The sequence below is a fragment of the Myzus persicae genome, unplaced genomic scaffold (genome assembly GCF_001856785.1).
Source record: "Myzus persicae strain clone G006 unplaced genomic scaffold, MPER_G0061.0, whole genome shotgun sequence".
NCBI classification, from domain to species: Eukaryota; Metazoa; Arthropoda; class Insecta; order Hemiptera; family Aphididae; genus Myzus; species Myzus persicae.
In genome coordinates this window covers 442018-461462 of record NW_019100582.1, presented here as the reverse complement: position 1 = coordinate 461462, position 19445 = coordinate 442018, and the positions used below count along the sequence as shown (strand labels likewise).

The following is a 19445-nucleotide window of genomic DNA, read 5'->3' as shown; positions in this document are numbered from 1 at the left end:
TGTGTGTTTTGTACACAGGGTTTTTTCTTTCGCGGACGTATATAATATAATACGGAGACAAAAAGCGTCCCGTTCGAAGTTGGTCTGGGAAAGAGGACACGATGCTCGAAAACGAGACTTACGACCAGTGCGGTCACTCTGGTGCGAACATTGGTGTGTGCACGCCGTAAAAATCATATATTAACTATTGTTACTTACCTACCTATTATGTTGTGTATAAGATCGTGTGTGATAATAGCTGCTTAATATTATGTAATAATGTTCAAATTTCAAAAGATTAAACAAAAGGAGCGTTGGTGCCCGATAAGCTTCGGTGGCCTGATGCATATTATATATGTGCTGCATATGCAATTTTCACCGAGATAACAGGACAAGGTCGTGCTATCGCTGTCCCGCGAGCCTTGCCTGGTCCACCTGTTGCCGGGTGTCGTATGGCCTAGTCCCCCGCGGCCTTTTTAGTCTGCTTTGGTTTGGAGAGCCGTTCGTACGGTGGTATTCTCAAGCTCGTGACTGCGACGTGACCGGTCGAACGTGATCCTCCGAAAAAATCTTAGTTATCGAACCTACATACCATTCGAATCCGTCCACCACTGTTGCCACTTCCTGAAATTTGTGCCACCTTCGGACAGTGTATCGGCCAGCAGCCAGCAGCCACCCGCGATCGCTCGGTCCATAGTGTCCTAAGTCAACTGCGAAACCTCCAGCTCGAGTGTCCGAGCAAAGGTTAGGTCAATTGTTATTATTACTTATATTAGAATACCTATATATGTTACTGTGCATTGATTTTATGAGTTGGTCAGTGCCTCCCCAGTACGTAATAGATATATGTACCGTAATTGTATTTACTATTTGTTCGTCTGACTAGCGACATATTATCAAAATACCTACCTATACTGACACTATAATATGACAAGCACTGTTTATTTTCATTTATTATTGATTGAATTATCACCGTACTTTTTTTACCATCTAATTTCGTGTTTCCGTTATTTATAATGTTATTTACGAATTTACGATACATTTTGTCAGTTCCGACACACATTTCGCATTTTCCTGATTTCTCCTACAGCTGTCCATTTCTCATTATTATACAGTCCACTATAACTCACGGCTATTGCCGGTACATTGTCAGGGCATTACCCGTACTTCGGCCATCTCCCTCGAGCGGGCAATACCAGGTGACATAACTAGACTGCCGATAGCTGCTCGGCCGCCCAAATCAGTTTGTCTCCCACGCAGTGATTGTTGTCCAGGATGAATTCAAACTTTTTTACAGAAAGTACGAACAAAATCACTGTCGTTTTCGGCATCAAGGTGTGCCTATATTTTATATTATTTATAGGTGTATATAAAAATGCTACGGGGTGGAGGAGGGTTGCCTTTATTTCTGCCTACCCCCCTCCCTTGAACATCATGTTTAACCGCCACAGTTTTCCACCCTATTGAATTTCCCGCTTCGTCAAATCGTTGTACTTGCAGGTATTATGTATTTATCCGAACCATATTATAAAATACAATAAACCGCACCTGTATTGCAGCACGACCGAAACCGCCAATAATGTTCATTGATTGTTTTGTTCGATAATGCATTTGAACATGTCCATTTTTGTCTTGAAACCCCTAGTTTGTTCAATTGTTTGAATGCTACACATCCTGTATTGAGATTATTTGGAAGAAATAAGCAGAAAAATTGAAGTTTTAAATTTTATTTTTAATGATATGAATGATATTGAATTGTATATTATTACATATTATATACTTACGATCTTTAGGCTTAATGGATGAATGTTGAATTCTCATTTCAGATTCGCCATCGAGTCTATTGCAATATTTCATTTTTGTAGGTATATTATGAGCTGAGAACCCTGTTTCACGATTACGATTACGTTGTAATATTATTAATCGTAGGTTATCGACAGCAAACTTTATCTTGTTAGAGTTCAAGAGTCAATAATATCGATAAAATATTAAAACTGATTATTATAATATTTTGACTTATAAGAGGCTAATGAATCGACAATTCAATTAGGTTTTAAAAATAATTAGACTTATATCTTATATTTAGAATTTTAGATTATCTTAAAATATGTTGTACAAATAGCAATTAAGTTCCGTGGAACCACTGTGATATTGCGATCTTTGCGGAACACCTTTTAATAAACACTTCATTAGAATATCAGCTAAGTTCAAATCCAATAATAATTGTATTTAAATTGGACCACCGAAATACAATTAGTTACAACTTTTGAAGTGACACTTGGTGTTTATTTCGGGGCAAGCGATATCTATTATGATTTTACTCGAAATGTGTAGTGTGAATGCGTCAGTTAAGTTAGGTCAAAAATCATTGTACTTTTGGTGGGTGATAATAATTATTACGCACTATCACCGAAAAGTGCATATTTTAATTAGTCCGTACGCTCATCTCGCCAAATAATATTCCCCAAACATTCAAGGCTAATCATCATTATTAAAACGGTTTATGAAATAGGTAATTACATTTTATATACTCTCACAATATTTTGACATGTTAATGTTGTTTGATTGAAAATATTAAACAGTTAAACCATTCAGCGTTACTTATTATTCAAAAATAGAACAAAAACATTAACAACCATGTGTCCGTTTAAATTGTTGGTAACATCAGTATGATATATTATATTATTATATCACGTATGTTATAATACGTGACTAGAAAATTCGAAAAACGTTTTTCATNTTCCCCCCCCCCCCCCGTTTTGTTTATGAGCCTTGATTAAATAAACGTTCGTATGGTATATATTGAATTATCGACCTGCGTCAACACGAGCAGTAAATAAATACATCAACATTTTTGTGATAAATCTGATTACGAACCTCATCCTTTTCGCCCTATCAACACCAGCCATCAGAATTCGACCCTCCTCCATAAAATTATGTATCGCCATCGCTATTGATTCCGTTAAAATTAATTTGTTTTCACATTATATATAAGTTTTGTGAATTCATTTATTTAATCTCCCTGTTGCAACCAATGCTCATCACTCATAGCCGTATCCGTTGCCAATATTCTGTACGGGGTTTTTTTTATTATTATTCATTCACTGACAACGCGTTGTTGACCAAAACAATTAATTTTTTTTTTACATTTTTTTACGAAAAAAACACATTTATAATGCCATAATAATATTATTATATACAGAACAAAATGTAGGTAAATTATCATGTGAAATCAACGCCGCGTGATTTGCAGGATAAATGGATTCCTGCAGTATTGAATTAAGGGAAATATATTATATAGTTTTGTTTTAGAGAATAGGTTCGTGATTTATCGAGGTAGGTATTAGTGATAATATTTTTGTTTTCACGAAAACGTTCCACTGTGGACTGCGTAAAAACGACGAAAACGACTGGAAATACATATAAATATTGATCTATACTATTGGGATGTGACGGGATTGGTTTTGAGTATCGGTACTCTATGGGTTATTTTTCGAAGTGTAATAAAATCATGGCCTAGTTGTTTCTATCACGAGTTTTGGTATCTACATAGAAGCAAAATTATACACCTCATAACTGCAATATAAAAGCACATTGAAACGCATAGAATGGATTTGTTTAGTATACGCGTTATACAATAGTTTAGATCGTAGTATAATAGTAATAAACTCGACGAAGTAGTTTATATAATATTATCCAATACTGTGGTACACATGTAATCGGATACGATTTTTAAATTTATAATCATCAGTATAAATAATTTTTTAACAATGCTATGATTAAAATATAATATTTTTTAAAGCATTACATAAAAATATAAAATAGTAGATAGTGCGTTGCGAACTTTTAAATACATTTATTTTATCAATTACCTATTATATTAAACTTAAAAGTGTATACAAATTAAATATGTAATAAGTACTAATATACTATTAACATTTAACCACTGAAGGAAGAATACAATTTTTATCAAATTATCGTGTATAAATTATCATTAATTTCGAAGCTAATCGTATTCATCATAATATATTTGGAGCATTTTATATTACTCTTAAAAAATACCTTATACAAATGGAAAACAATAAATAGGCACTATGGAACAACATATTAGTGTCAAACCAATTTATACGCAAAATATAATAACAGAATTATTCTTGTTTATTATTATGTGCAATAGTATTTCACATTTTTTGTATCATACTTACAGAATATATCCAACGGTAAACCTAAAATATTCAATGAGCTTTGTCAAAATTCTTTATAACTTACCAATCTCTATACTAATTTAATGCATTATATAATTACAATCACTAATAATTAATTTTGAAGGCGGAGGTCTAGATGTTCACATAGAATGATACGATTAATTCGTGTCACTGGTTAAAATTATAATTTACACTCTAATTGGATTTTCGCAGATTTTAACCGATAAAATATTTAAGGATTTAACAAGGATAATATTTTACACAGGAAGTTAAAATTAAGATGGATATTTAAAAAATAAACCCGTTTTATTCCATCCAATATTTTAATACCATAAATACAATTTTCTTCTCTTTTTAATACCTATTGTTATAACTATTCTTATTAGTTGAACTAAAAAATGTATTAAATAGGTAAAATAAATTAACTAATTTAATTTAATTTAGATATTAATAGTGCATTGTCTATATAATTGTTTTAATATTTGTAGAATAAAGAAAAATCTATTTTAGACGTATAACTTACAATAGGTACTACGCAATCACTTTTTATAAATGTAATATTTTATAAAACATTATTTTGTAAATGGTATATTTTTAATATTCGTTGGATACAAATAAATAAATATTTTACAGTTATGACTTGAACACTAATTCATTATATGCAATGTATTTATGTTTAATTAATAAACTTCCCAGACCATTGATTTATGTACGTGATTTAAATTATATTAAGAATACTAAATAACACTATCAAGTCTGTAAAATATCACGTTTCCTGATCTTAGATACGAGTATACCAGTGTATCTCAAGTTATTCAAGGACCACTTATGAATTGAGTTGTATCAGTAAGTTTGTATTCCCACAAAAAAAAAAATTTTTTTTTTTTTTTTTTTTTAAAAAAAATGTCCATTTTATTAAATTGAATATAATAACTAATGATTTCACCTGAAAATGAATTTAATTAGTTTTCTGACGAGTTGTATAAATATTTCATATTCAATTTAAGACTAAATGATAATTTTATAACGCTCCTTTTAATGCAAAGCGAAATGTTATTATTTTTTTTTTTATTACCACTTTCAAAGTGTTTACTTAATATAGGTCAATTGGGGCAGGGACCTCTTAAGTTTCGTTTTTGTTGGTAAAAGGCGCTAGAATGAAAGTAATATTTTTACCCTCGGTAACTCCATAATAAAATCAACTGTACCCTTTGTCGACATCACCGAGATGCTCCAAATTTCGTGAAATAAACTCATATGCTGTTAAGTACTTCATTGACATCTTTTGATTACTTATTTCTCACAAAGTGGTGTGCAGGTCTGATAAAAAAAAAAACGGAATAATATAAAATTTCCGATTTTGTTTTTGTGATAATACTTTAACCCTACAGTGAAAATAAAACCACAATTATTGTTGAATATATTGTAGAACGCATAAATATTTTATTGCATACGACTGTATATGCATATATATTGTTATTTATTGTAAGTATTCGAATTTCTAATGAAAAATAATTACGAATCCGTTGACTGATTCTCGGCTACCACTCATACATACCATTTCAAAAACTAGTAGGCATAGTTATCAACATTTGTCAGAAGTCCTTAATATGGGTATTTAATTATTTTCATTGATTTAAGCGCTTTTAAATAAATACATTTTGTATCATATACAATATACATGTTACGATTACCTATAATGTAATAGGTACAAACATTGATCAAATAAAAAATATTTAAAAATTAACAATTAAATTGCAAAGCTAGCTTCGGAAACAAAATATACATACATATTATACATCAGCATTTACATCAGAAGATCCATCGCAGTAGATAATGTAATATTAGTCTTGTTGTAACCGGTGTTGGTATATGTTTACCATGGTAAATAAATGCAACTTAAGCTTGTGTTCCATCTTACGTATTACACTCACTTTTAACTGACACAGTACATTTATTTTAGCGGACCACATCTACTGGCTACTATAAAAAAAATACTGGAAAGATGGACCTACAACAGGACTACAGGAGCATATAATATGATAGGAGTGACAGCTATCAAAATTGATGATATCATTTGTCCTTGAAAATTTTTTTGGTTGAACTCGAAGACTTAAAATCCACTATTATCACTTTTTTTCTGTCATATTCGATGATAGTTGAAAATAGAAAACCATGTTTTATGTAAGTACGAATAAATAAGTTTTTGTTTATTCTAAATTACAAATTATTCATTATTACTAAATTACTACATAATATAATATTTATATATATGTATAGTATATACTGAAAGTATGCTTATAATTAATAATACTTAAATATATGTTTATTGAATTAAAATATTGTAGAGAAAACGATTACAATATCATGTCGAACCTCCGTTCCTATATGAATATATGATACAGGGTCAAGCGTTAAAAGCGAATAATCGATCGGCTGTTTGATTGTCGCTTCTATTATGTTCTATCTTCAATGGCAGGACGTATTATGGGGAAGTCATGATAATCTGAATAGCTTATATTTGTACAGTGATCTTGACTTTGTAATTGAATGATGGTATAACGATAAATATATAATACAATATTATGATGAAAATGATATAAAATTATCGGAAAATGGACCCGTGACAGCGAAGTAGCTAAATTGCCTATCGAAAACGCCGTGGTTACTATTAGAATGCATTAAAAAAATATTATAAATTACCGAATAATAAACCCAACGTCGATGCTAAAGCAGAGATACAAATTAATGCGATCGTTGCGTCAGTTATTATACCCAATAGTTGGTGGTCCTGGAGTGAAGAATATACCTATACCTATTTTAAGAAGAAAAAATTATACATAATATCTCAGTACAGATTTCTTACATCTTGTTAAAATTCTAGTGTAATCAAGACATTTTTTTTTCCAAAAATAACAGATAACATCGGCGTCTAGAGCCACTGGTTAACAAATAATTTATAATTTATATAGAACACGTCATAAGGCTTACTAAAATTAAGTTGTACAATTTAGTTTCCATTAAGTATTTATTTGATGGAGTGTTTGATTGAAATTTCGGTTGTAATATATGCTTCTCCTATCTGTATTACAGTAGTTGCGGAAGACTGTTTTTGTTTTTTACATCCTAACATTTTTGGCATTCTTTCAAGAAGGTGTGCTTAGCAGTAAAATCAACTCGGCATGGTTTGCATCTGGATTGATCTTTCTTGGCCATGAGGCGATGGTGTGTTGAATTCCCAAGGTCGGCTTGAAGGTGGTTTGAGATGTGTAACGAAAAAGAGCCCTCCGATTTTCGAAAAAAAAATTCATCGTCCATTGATAATTCATATTACATTCATCCAACTATTCAGAATTATCGACAAAAGGCTTATAATCTCACTGTCTCTGAGACCACAAAGTAATACATTACACCCACTAAACAGGCCCTGCAAAACATTTCACTCGTAGAGTCGATGCTCACCAAGCTCAAGTCCTACGCTGGCCCTATTCGAAAACGATTTATAGTAGTTTCGTCTTTTCTTTTTATATCTGAAGGGTTTTTACAATATTATTTTAATGTTGTTTTTTATCGTGTTCAGTAAACATACCGCTAAATTTACATAAATACATTTTTTAATTGCCGTAGACCGACTCGAAAAACACAGTATTATACCCATAACTTTAATTGTGCGAGTGCGTATACAAGTCTTCTTATATTATCATAATATTATAATCACGACTTTACAAAATATGTTCAATATTTGCTTCCCACAACATATTTTATTGCGTTCGATCGCGCGTGTATGAGACGTTAGACCGATATTCACTGTCAAAAATCGAACCCAACCACACCGTCTACGACGTTCGAACAATAATTCGTTTGGGTATTGTATGAAAAATAAAAATAGTGTTTACACATTCGTCGTGTTATATTATTCATAATTCATATTATACGTATATTATTATGATTCACGAAATAAAGACCGACCATTGTACATGGTTAGAATGAAATAAAATATTTATTCGCATAATGTCGTGTTTGTATTTTTAACTTCAATGGTTTTTGTTTAACAAGACGCCGCGATGTGCCACTAACCATCGGCGACGCCCCTGGGCTATAATTGTTTATAGCACAAACTATTACACATTTTACCGACGACGGTGTTTCGCCGTAGATTAAACGGTAGTGTTGGTTATGTACTTGTGTATGGTTGTGCCTACTTAAAATTCTGCCAAAGGGTGTAAAAATTGTTTTTTAATAATAAATATTTCTGAACAGTGTTATACTTATTTTGTAATACTATATCCGGCTGTGTATTTAACCTCATTATTCACTTATTGTATATTATACAAATGGCGATACAAATAAAAACGCCTTCGCGGAACATTTGACTTCAATAATTTCAAGTACGAGTTGGTTAGGTAGTATATCTAAGTTAGTCTAGAAACAAAATAAATACAAAATATTTTACATAATCTAGGAAGGTAAACGTATTATAATATAACGCAGTGGATTTCGATTAATGTGGCCACTGGTTAATATGGGCATCCGCTTGTTGCGGGCAAACATGTCTGGTCCCAATACAAAATATGTATATTAACGATGTCAGATAGAACCACGTAATATGGACACTCCATTCGGTTTGTGTGGGCAATTTTATTGTATCGTAACGTTAGAATATACTTATATGTATTTAAAAACGACGAATTTAATCGGATTTCGTCGCATCTATGAGATTTCTTTTTTCACCCTCTGGCCATTGTCTAAGATACATTTTTATTTTACAAATATGTATTACACAATAATATAAAATGTTTACAAATGTCTAGACTAAATAACAAGAGTTTCAATTTTAAAGTAACGCCCTTTTGCGTTTAATATAATATAAACAATAATAATACGAAAGACCAATATCAAATAGGTTCGGGATACGATAACACAAAGACGTTCTATAATAATATTCTCTGCACAGCAGCGGACAGTTTTATACAGGAAATATTTACAGTCAACTCTGCAGACCTATATAAAGATTTTATCGGCGGTAATTAGTCGTTGGTGAGTGATAACAAATACAACAACAACAACAAATCAATGTAGTCTGTCGGCGGTGGCGTGTCCGCAAATTATGCATGTAAAGTTTGGCGGTAAAGTTCGCGGTCGGGTCGCATATCTTATATCTATACACGAGTGCAATGTTCAACGCCGGGCGGGTGCGTGTGTTCCCGCTGTGGTTTTAGAGACGAGAACGGAAAAGAGTTTTACCCAATTTTAGTATTTTAATTCCCCCAGAGAATCGACACAATTGCACAAGTCTTCTAACCCCGACGCTCATGTGTGTGGTGATGCCACACCACGCAAGCCGCTCTACCGATGCGGTCGGCCGGATTCGACGCCACCGAAGATTGATACAAAAACCTCATTGGAACCGCGATTTAACCTTAACGAAAAAAAAAACCATTTCCCCAGACACGCGTTGTGGAGTTTAGTATTTTTTTTATTTTTTTTTAAAATTTTTTTTTTACTTTGTTATAAATTAGCTATTGCCGTTAAAAAAATTCCCAAAACAAAAGACATCGTACTTACTACCCGCCCATCCAGTACCCGTATATTTTATAGGTTGGTAGTGTAATGGGCTCTCGGACTCTCAGTATTTATTAGAAACAATGTGTTGTTCACCACAATAAACTTAATACTTAAACACCTGAATGTTTTGCCATGAACGCCGTCGTGTTGTTATAATAACATAATAATTATTGGAATCACGATTGTATTATTTATGTAATAATAAGTGTATAATAACATATTAATATACATTACCTACATATTTCATAATACAGAAGGATTTATGTGGAAGTATTAATTACATAAGTGTAATAAAAATTTGTGTGCTACCTGAATATTTATGTCTTTTTGAGTATTGCATCATATCATAATAATTTGGGGGGTTACCCATGAATGCTCTTTAAAAACTTGGCTCCCTAGATTCAGGAATTTCAGTTCGATGTATTCAATACTAATATTCAATATGTAACTATCATAATATGTGTGCTTTTCAAAGAAATATATTATTATTATTATTAAAGTGAAACTTATAGGAGTAACTATAATTAAAATTCTGGAAAATTGCATCCCACATAACAAAACCAAAAAATAAAAATATGCCATAGGATGCTTATATCGAAATCAATAAATTTTATTTTTGAGTTTCTAAATAGAAGTGAGGGGGGAAGGTAAGTTTCCTTATCCCCTCCTCTAGTTTGGCCACTGGAGACAGTCAAATTGTCAAATGCGAATAATTAGTATTTTGCTATTCGGGACTCCGGACCAACGATATGAAAATATCTGGATAAAATTACGTTGTGATTTTCTTCTCAAATTGAAATAAAAGCAATTTTTTCGCTTTTAAAATCAAATATTTTATATTTGTTTCTGAACACTGTGAAAAAATGTAATGTTTATTGGTTTTATAACACACATGTGTTTGTTGTATGTGGGTCATTTTTTGTACAACCACAAACACTTGTTCTGGTTGAAGAAGCACTCTAAAAGTTTCATTATACGGTCCATACTTCATATATTGATTGAAAATGACACAGATTGTTATTTGTTAAACGGTGCAAAACATTTCAAGAGAAGTTTTTTTAAAAAAAAAAAACAATCATATTATAATTTACGCACATCATTTCACTGAAATTATTTATACATACTTTATTTCAGATGCAGTGCAGTTCAAATAACAATAATATAACCAAAGGCGTGATACATAAATTGCGTATTTTTATTCTCAAACGGCACCTACTTAGACACTTAGTCTAAGACAGTGGGTTCTCTAAGAACATTTTTATATAGAACCAAGAACCAAACAAAAGTTGAGAATCCAAAAGCAATATTAATGTTTACCCGTTGAATAAATAGACAATAGGCATCATAATATGTTTATATTATGCTCAACGATCATTGCTTATATAACTAATAATCTTTCAAACAATAAACTGTGAACATTTCAAATTCGATGTTTTAGTGTCAGATAAATAAGATAATTTAAATTATTATCTGTAAAAACTAAAAACTGTTCGTAACATAAAATGTTCATGTTCTTTTTTTCAAAAGTACTTCAAGAATTATCCAAAAATGATCTTGTTTAAATAAAAAAGAACAGTTGCTGTACTGAACTTATATAATTCGACAAATTACAACAAAAAAATAAAAATAAAATTGATTTTGTCAAACATTGTTGTTACATAAAGAATCATGTTTCTTAACTCAGTTTATTAGTTAGTTTTGTCTGGATTATTAATAGTAAAGTACTAATAACTGTCCACTTTTTAGATAGAAAATACCAACGATTTCAAATTTTCTACCGGAAACCATTATCAATATTGAAGACTAACCAATAGTTTTTCTTTAAAGTGTGATTTCAGACATATTATATTTATACTATTTCTAAAAAATAAAATTAATTTTACTTATCATTCGATTAAGTATCAAAAAAATAAATCGTGCAGTTAAATATGTGTATTACATAAAAATGTTTGTGAAATAATTCAACAATTTAACAAAACATCACTATAACCTACTACAACTTTATGCTTTGATAAATTATTATAATTAGTGATATTTTACAAACAATGCAAAATATATAATTATTTTAATATGCTCTTCATAAACAGGAGGAAATAAAACACTTTTTAACTGTTAAGATACCTATATGAAAGCTAAAATCTAATTCAAAGTACATTTCTTTAATCATTGCAACTCACGTACAGTTAGATATATCACAGTCATACTTCCATAATATATATAGTTTAATATAATGTTAATACCTGTTGAATATCTACTTAAGTTCAAACTTTTAAATAAAATTATTATATATAATACGATAACAGAACATTCGTGATAACTTTAATCATTATTAAAACTGTTATTTTGGTCAATCAAAGTTTTTTTTTTTTTTTTTTTTTTTTTTTTTTTTAGAATATTTACAATCTATGCTACAATAAGGCATAATAAGCAAATTTGAGCACACAACGTACAATTTTATTTACAACATGAACACATGAGGAGGGAGGCCATCCAGTGATAGAACCCAACGTTATTTTAATTTTTTTAATTAATTTTTTTAATTTTAATTATTTATTAATTATTGACTTGATATAAATTAAATTTAAATTAAATGGTATGAACCATCAATCATTCAATAAATCACGACACCAGTCAAAGTTTTTAGATGAGAGTTTAATAAAATAGATTTTTCTTAGACACACCACTAGCCCACCACCCAAAGCGTGACATTTCGTGGCGTTAAAACGAAAAAGGCATTTGAATTATATTTAAAGTTACATTTTCTTATAATAAGGATGATCTATTCACCCCAATTTGAAGTTTTTGTTTTTTTTTAAACACTTTACACGCAGTACATTGCTATGTGGTCATCAATTTGAACTCAAAAGGTTATAAGGATTAAAAGGAACATTTATTTTTCCTTGGATTAATTTAATTAACATAATTATAATTAAAACAAAAAAAAACTGTTAAATAATAACTGATGCTAATTATAATACACCATAGCATAAAATAAAATAATATAAAATTTTTAACAAAACGAAAAAAAAATAGATTTTTTACTATAATACTATGTTATAGATTGTAATTTTGTTGTCAATCAAGTGCCTATAACCAATAAAATAAAAATATTATTCTAATCTAAATTTTAATTTTTAGAGCGGTTACAGCATTATCCAGTGTAATCTCAACTATTTAGATATTATTTAATGTGTTAGATTTCCTCAGATTTATTTTTTTTAAGCTCTCCGAAGTGGAATATTATTGTACAACATTGATTTAAAGTTAACATTTTTTATTATAGTATATTATATTCGTTTCAGTTGTATCATTATTTATGGATGACCATACGAAGCCGCGGAGATACGATTCGATGTGATTTGAATATTTGATGCTTAAACACAGAAGTACAGAACGATCGAGTAAATACTACCGCGGTGGATGTAAAGGTGCAGACCTTAACAGTATTCTGTAATTAATTAACATAACTCAATTTATATAAACATCAAATAATTCAATTATGTAATCGTTTTAAAGTCGTTTATTATATTATTTTTAAATACAATTATCAACGATGACAAATATTTATAATAATAATTCGCAGTCCTCATTGTATAATATTATACCATAAATTATTTCGTTGATCTGACGAGACGGGAGGGTTGGACGGGGACGCCGATCACATCTTTGTTCCCCCAGTCATACAACTTCACAAACGAATTAATTTTAGAATACCACTACTATTGGGCGATGTCGCTTCTTTGAGGCACTCCTACTTTATTGCGTAACGAGTCGAGTGGGCAGTGTTCAGAAGAGGCGGTAAAAAAGCAATTCGTCAGATAGAATTTAATAAAAAAAAATTAAGCGGCTGACAAGAACTTTGTAAATTTGTACAAAAGTCCATCGTGCCCAACCCAATCGAACGCTTAACCTAATAACGCATATGTCATTGAAAAACGTAGAAACCTTAAAAACGGTAAAGGTAAGATAGTATACAACACGTTTTGGTTTTGTCATTACTTTAATGTAATTTTATAAAAATATTTGCAGCTTGTATCGTTACCCGTATGTATAATGTACCTACCTTAAACATTCAGCTGTAAGTGTGTATTTTTTACATTCACTTTTATCATATTTTTATGTTAAAAATGTTTTAAAATGTGTGTTTTTAAAAATTTTCTTCTAGGCTTGTTTTTGTTTAGTACTAGAAAATAAATACACGTTTCTTTGCATCAAATGAATTCATTCATATTTATTTTTACTCGCTCGGTGCTCCTTATTACCATGTACCTACCTATTGTAATGAGCTTTAAATTGTGGCATTCACTTGCATGTTGTCGATAACACTGTAAAATTAATTAATTTTACTCTGATGTTAAAAAATGCACACATAATACATTTATAATAAAAATATTTTTTTTTCTATTCGCAACACGATTTTTTTTTTAAACAAGCCATGAAAAATAATTGTATTGCGTTATGTTAACTTTCTATGCTGTTCACACCCCTATATCATGTGTAAATTCTATGTTGGAATAAATCATAGTCAGTTAAATAAAATTCCAAAGGTATAACGCTTTAGTTAATTGTTAAGCAGTAAATAACATGAGGTTTTAAAGCGTGAACAATAAATTATAACAATATTTAATAATTAATAAGACATTTTAATTTAACAATCTTGTGATTAAAAAGATGGTAGATCCTTAGACAGAGAAAACAACAAAATTAAGAGAGTTGTAATGACATGAAGACATATGTATTTTATTAATGTTTAAATGAACCACTAATTTGAGATACGACGTAAGTCCATACAAGGTAATTCTGAGAAAACAAGAAAAACTGTTTCATCCTACCAGTGATACATGGTTATCATTATTTACAGCTGTAAATTTTTTTTTTTTGCAAATATTCACTCATGGCCCATATGTATAATTTGATAACATATTTCACTCAATGTCTCAATTTGTGATATTTTGTGACTTACATCGTTTTTTCAAATAGGTGCTTCAAATATAATATCGTTCAAAACCGTAAAATGTAATAACCGAAATTAATATACCTTCAATATTAGTGATAGGTAGGTATTTAAATTGTAATAAATATTGTACCTAACTACTTTGTCTAACGTTTCTGATGGGGCTGTCATCTGGTCAAGTTACTCAACTTCATAGTCTCTCCTCGTCCAAACCGTTCTGGTGTTCCTTTATATGTGAAGGAATATATTAAGTTATATTGTATAATTGTGTGAAAAATAAACCTATTAGACGTTTAGAGTTAATGGCCAATGATGATACCTAGATTGGGGTCTTAAAATGGCATGACATATTTTCTTTTATTAAAATATTCAATTTATATTATAAAAATAAAAACGAACCTGACATTTAAATTTAAAATTCAAAAATAATATTTTTTTTTTTAATATATCAATATATACCTACTTAGAGCGAGAAAACATTTTTAAAATCATGTTTATTATATGTTATAAAGAAAAATCAATAACATATTTAATTAAAATGTAGAAGTTGGTTTATGCACCTATATAAAGTAATTTAAATGTTACTAAATAATCTTATTAAGTCATAACTCATAATAACGTAACATATTTTAGGACTTGAATAAAAAATAAGTAATACTTATACAGTATATTATATAGTATAGTATATTTCGTTACTTGTCTTAATGTTATTTTAAAAATTATTAGGGAACTAATATCAAATATAAAAATTATAAAAATTAAAAATAAAAAATTAAAAAAAAATTAAAAAAAATTAAAAAAAAAAAAAAAATATAAAGCTAGTTTCATACAACCTCCAGTTAAGTGCCATTAGTGGGTGGCTTCTTACTCAAGTACTCATGTATTATATTTTAACTCTTAATTGTGCAAAATTGTACAGATTGTATATATATTGGTAAAAAAAAAAAAAAAAAAAAAATTATTAAAATATAGTGTAACGAAAAATAAAGACTCAATTGATAGGTGATAAACTGATAACCATCTGATAAAATTATAAACGTATAACAAAGTTATAACTATAAACAATTAAGTCATTCCTATGTATTATGAGTCCACGACATTAGCTATCAACGATTATAAACCATTATTTATTAATGTTTGCTAAGTGTTATCACTATTCAATACTAATCATACACATCAGGATTCAGGATGCGTGACGAAAAAAAAATGTTTAATATTTTTCATACTTTCATGGAAATATTTAAAAATCTAGAGGGATGTATTTAAAATATATATTAGAATGAAGTGATACTGCAGTACCTTGTAAAATATGTATGCACCACTGCTCTGCTCATCAAACTTTCAAATTAAAACAATTAAAAACCTATATAAGAGCTAGTTAAATACTCGTTCAAAATTCAATTTTTACAAAGCAAATAACTCAGAATACATTGTGTGTTCAGAGTATGCAATTAAAAATCAATGCTGTCATTTGAAAAACTGAAAAACTTAAATCATCATCAATACCTATGAAAAATATAAAAATATTTTAACTTAAAATATTATAATAGTTGTTTGTAACAAGTACAAATTAATGTAAATTATGTAACAAATATATGCTGGAAAAAAAAGGTTTGTAGTGTTTATACATTTTGAGACAATGATTGTTCACTATGAAAAAAATAAAAATTATTGTAATTAAAGAATTAAGAAAATAAATTATTTTTTTGTTTTAATATTCTTTGGTGTGAGGCGACATAGGAATTCATCTAACTTAGGCCTTAAGCCAATCACTGCAAAAGTCACACAAAAATGTACCTACATAATATATTAATTTATTATACAGTTAATATAAATATTATGGTTTTCTACTCTTAACATCTGTAATCAACTGAAAATAGACAGATACAAGTTGCATAATACAATATTACAATGCTTCGAAGTACAAAATATATTGTTTATAGTGACAAAATATTAAAATCTCAAATAAATTTCTTTATTAGATTAAAAATATACTTCCGAATGCAAAATATCCATTTGCGTTATAACATTACATAAATAAATCTATACTACTTTTTATTACGATATAATGGTAAAACTAAAACTTACTCAACTGTTCATCCATTTGATTGTGGAGTGTATTTCCAACGACCACCAATGGTACCACTCGTTATTGCGCATATTATTATGGTATCTATTATTTAAGTGTAAGTACCTAAAACCTACACATCAACTCACAGAGTAACCATCTCGTGTATATGACGACCATATTTTTGCTGCACCCACAACGAAGAAATTACAACAAAATTTTAATAGTTTTGTTTTAAATAAGAAAAGTATTAGTAACTATTAATAAAATATATAGGGTCCTACTGAATAGTTCATTATTTAGCATTGTCACTTGTTGATTATACATTCGTTTTGATAACAATACTACCTACTTAATCTATTTTCAGTTGAATGGATCACACGTCATAATATTATATTTTGGTTACAGGGAATACAAATAAAAATATTATGTTTCAATGTATTTTGTGTATTTACGAAAAAAAAATTTATAGAAAACCGATTAATAATTTTTTTATGTGATTTGTAAAATATAAGTCTTCTGACATTACGTTCAATATTTTTATATGTAAGATGTCGTACTAATACAGTAGTACAAAACGAAAATACTATTGTCTTATAATTCGTTAATTTCAAGTTTTCCAAAGTAGGACAACTTTTTTCGAGAAAGTGATATTGAAGAAAGACAAGTAAAAAACGATATTTAAACATTAGAAGTTGTCTTCCTTTTATAGTGCAGTAGTGGTTCGTGCTTTATCTATAAATAACTGTATTATTCTCTGCAGTGATTACCACGTTAAACCGTTTTTCCATAAAATTTCATAATAACACAGAAAATACCTATAAATATTTTAGTAGGCCACTTTTAATAAGTTTTCTTCTTCTTCTTCTTGGCTTCTTAAGTCCATATTTCCGTAACTAATTGCTTCTATCTGTCCCTCTCATTTGCAAGTTGTTCTCAATTTTCTACTCCCAAAAGTGCTAATTTTTTGACGACCCTACAGATTTCTATCTATACTATATAGATATAAACCATGTCTCTATGTCCATCGGTCCGTTCTCTTGGCCGTTTTGTATTTGTTTTGAATGTTGTGGCCAAAATAATGGGCCCTTCTGATTTCTATGCATAATACTTCTAACCTAACCTAACCTACCTCAAACTACGACTATTCTGAAGAATTTAGATTATATTTGTTTATCCATATGCAGGTTCTTCTATTTCTTCCATATTTCCTATCACCAATTTTATAATATTCTCCTTGGATGTTTCTTATTGGTCCAAATATCTTTCTATAAGATCTTATGAGTTATGGTTTCTAAGTTACTTTGGACTAGTATTAAAATATATAAGTAATAAACCTTTAAGTTTTTATTTTAAATTCTCGAAATTGCTTAATCAAATCAATCAAGATACTTTAAAGTGAATTTGTAGAGTCTTTGTAATTGTGGACATGAACTAATAGTGTAGTAGATGCGGTTTGATTAATAATCGAACGGCACGAATGTACAACGAATGTGGAGAAAAGTGGAGATGAGCTCGTTTTCCTCAAATATATAATGGTATGGTACAATGTCGTGTCCAATTTCCATGTAAAACATATGAAAATATATACCTATTTAACACATTGGTTAAGTTCGTGGCCACCAACAGTGACACCTTGATAAAAGCCTCTAATGCCAGGTTCTCACAACACCGTTCTGTGTAGAGTCGATAATATTGAACTTATATAGTTGACATGTTTCTGACATATCGTTACCGCTACAACCAATGTGTTAAATATACGAACCACGACATGACACGGTGTAGTTTGAACTGGACCTTAGGCTGACTTTTAGACTAACTGAAAATATGACGATAGCTGATATAACGAATAGATATCTGTAACATGTAAACAAGAATGTGTCATAATTATCCAGCAGCCGAGACCGTAGACTATAAAATATAAACTGTGGTCGAGATGATGGCCATCCATCCATAGTGTCATAAGTTATGGTTTTGCCGGTTTGTGTAATTCGCTAGGGGGTAACCTTAATTTTGCTCGTCGATCAGTGTAAATCTTAAAGGAAAAGGGAGACCATAGACTGAAGTTTTTTCTACGATTGCCTAACCGTCCGGATCTTAATAGCTCAAACGGTTGGAGTCGTCGTTTTCAAGTGCGTAAAGTGTTGTGGAGACTGCAGGAGAGTGATAGAATTCCGCCAAAAAAAATCTAAGAATATCCCATTCCATCGGTTATGAAAGAATGCGTCGCTTGTTTACCGAGTTTTAAAACCAAAGGACATCAGCACATCATAACTGTCTATTTAATATTATGTTATCAATAGTTTCCACAGGTGCAACTGTACTGGGACCACCCTTTATTATACCTGTCATATGTACATAATTTTGTGTACATATTACTTATAAATCCCAAACGTTGATAGATTGGTATATTTTTCTACGCTGTTATATAAATACATTTTTTTAATAACGGTCAATCAAATTTAAAAAAAAAATAGTAAGTTTAATCATACAAATAAATGATGGGGTTTTTTTGTTTACAAATAACACTGAAGTATGTAAACTATATATACACAATTTGTATACATGATGGAGCAGGTGCATCTACCTCAGTCTTGAATAAAGGAGGAAATACATTTTTCCATTTTGAAAGTATACAAAACTATAACTTATTTAAATAATTGCTTTCGACAAT

General features: G+C 29.8%; 1 protein-coding gene across 1 annotated transcript in view; it reads left to right on the top strand.

The window, feature by feature from the left end:
- The first annotated feature begins 453 nt into the window (after positions 1 to 453).
- LOC111034999 (carbonic anhydrase-related protein 10) overlaps positions 454 to 19445 on the top strand; it is a 264532-nt gene continuing 245540 nt past the window's right edge. The window contains exon 1 of the mRNA XM_022316479.1: positions 454 to 723. The gene's annotated coding sequence lies outside the window, so the exon portion shown is untranslated. The remainder of the gene's footprint in view (positions 724 to 19445) is intronic.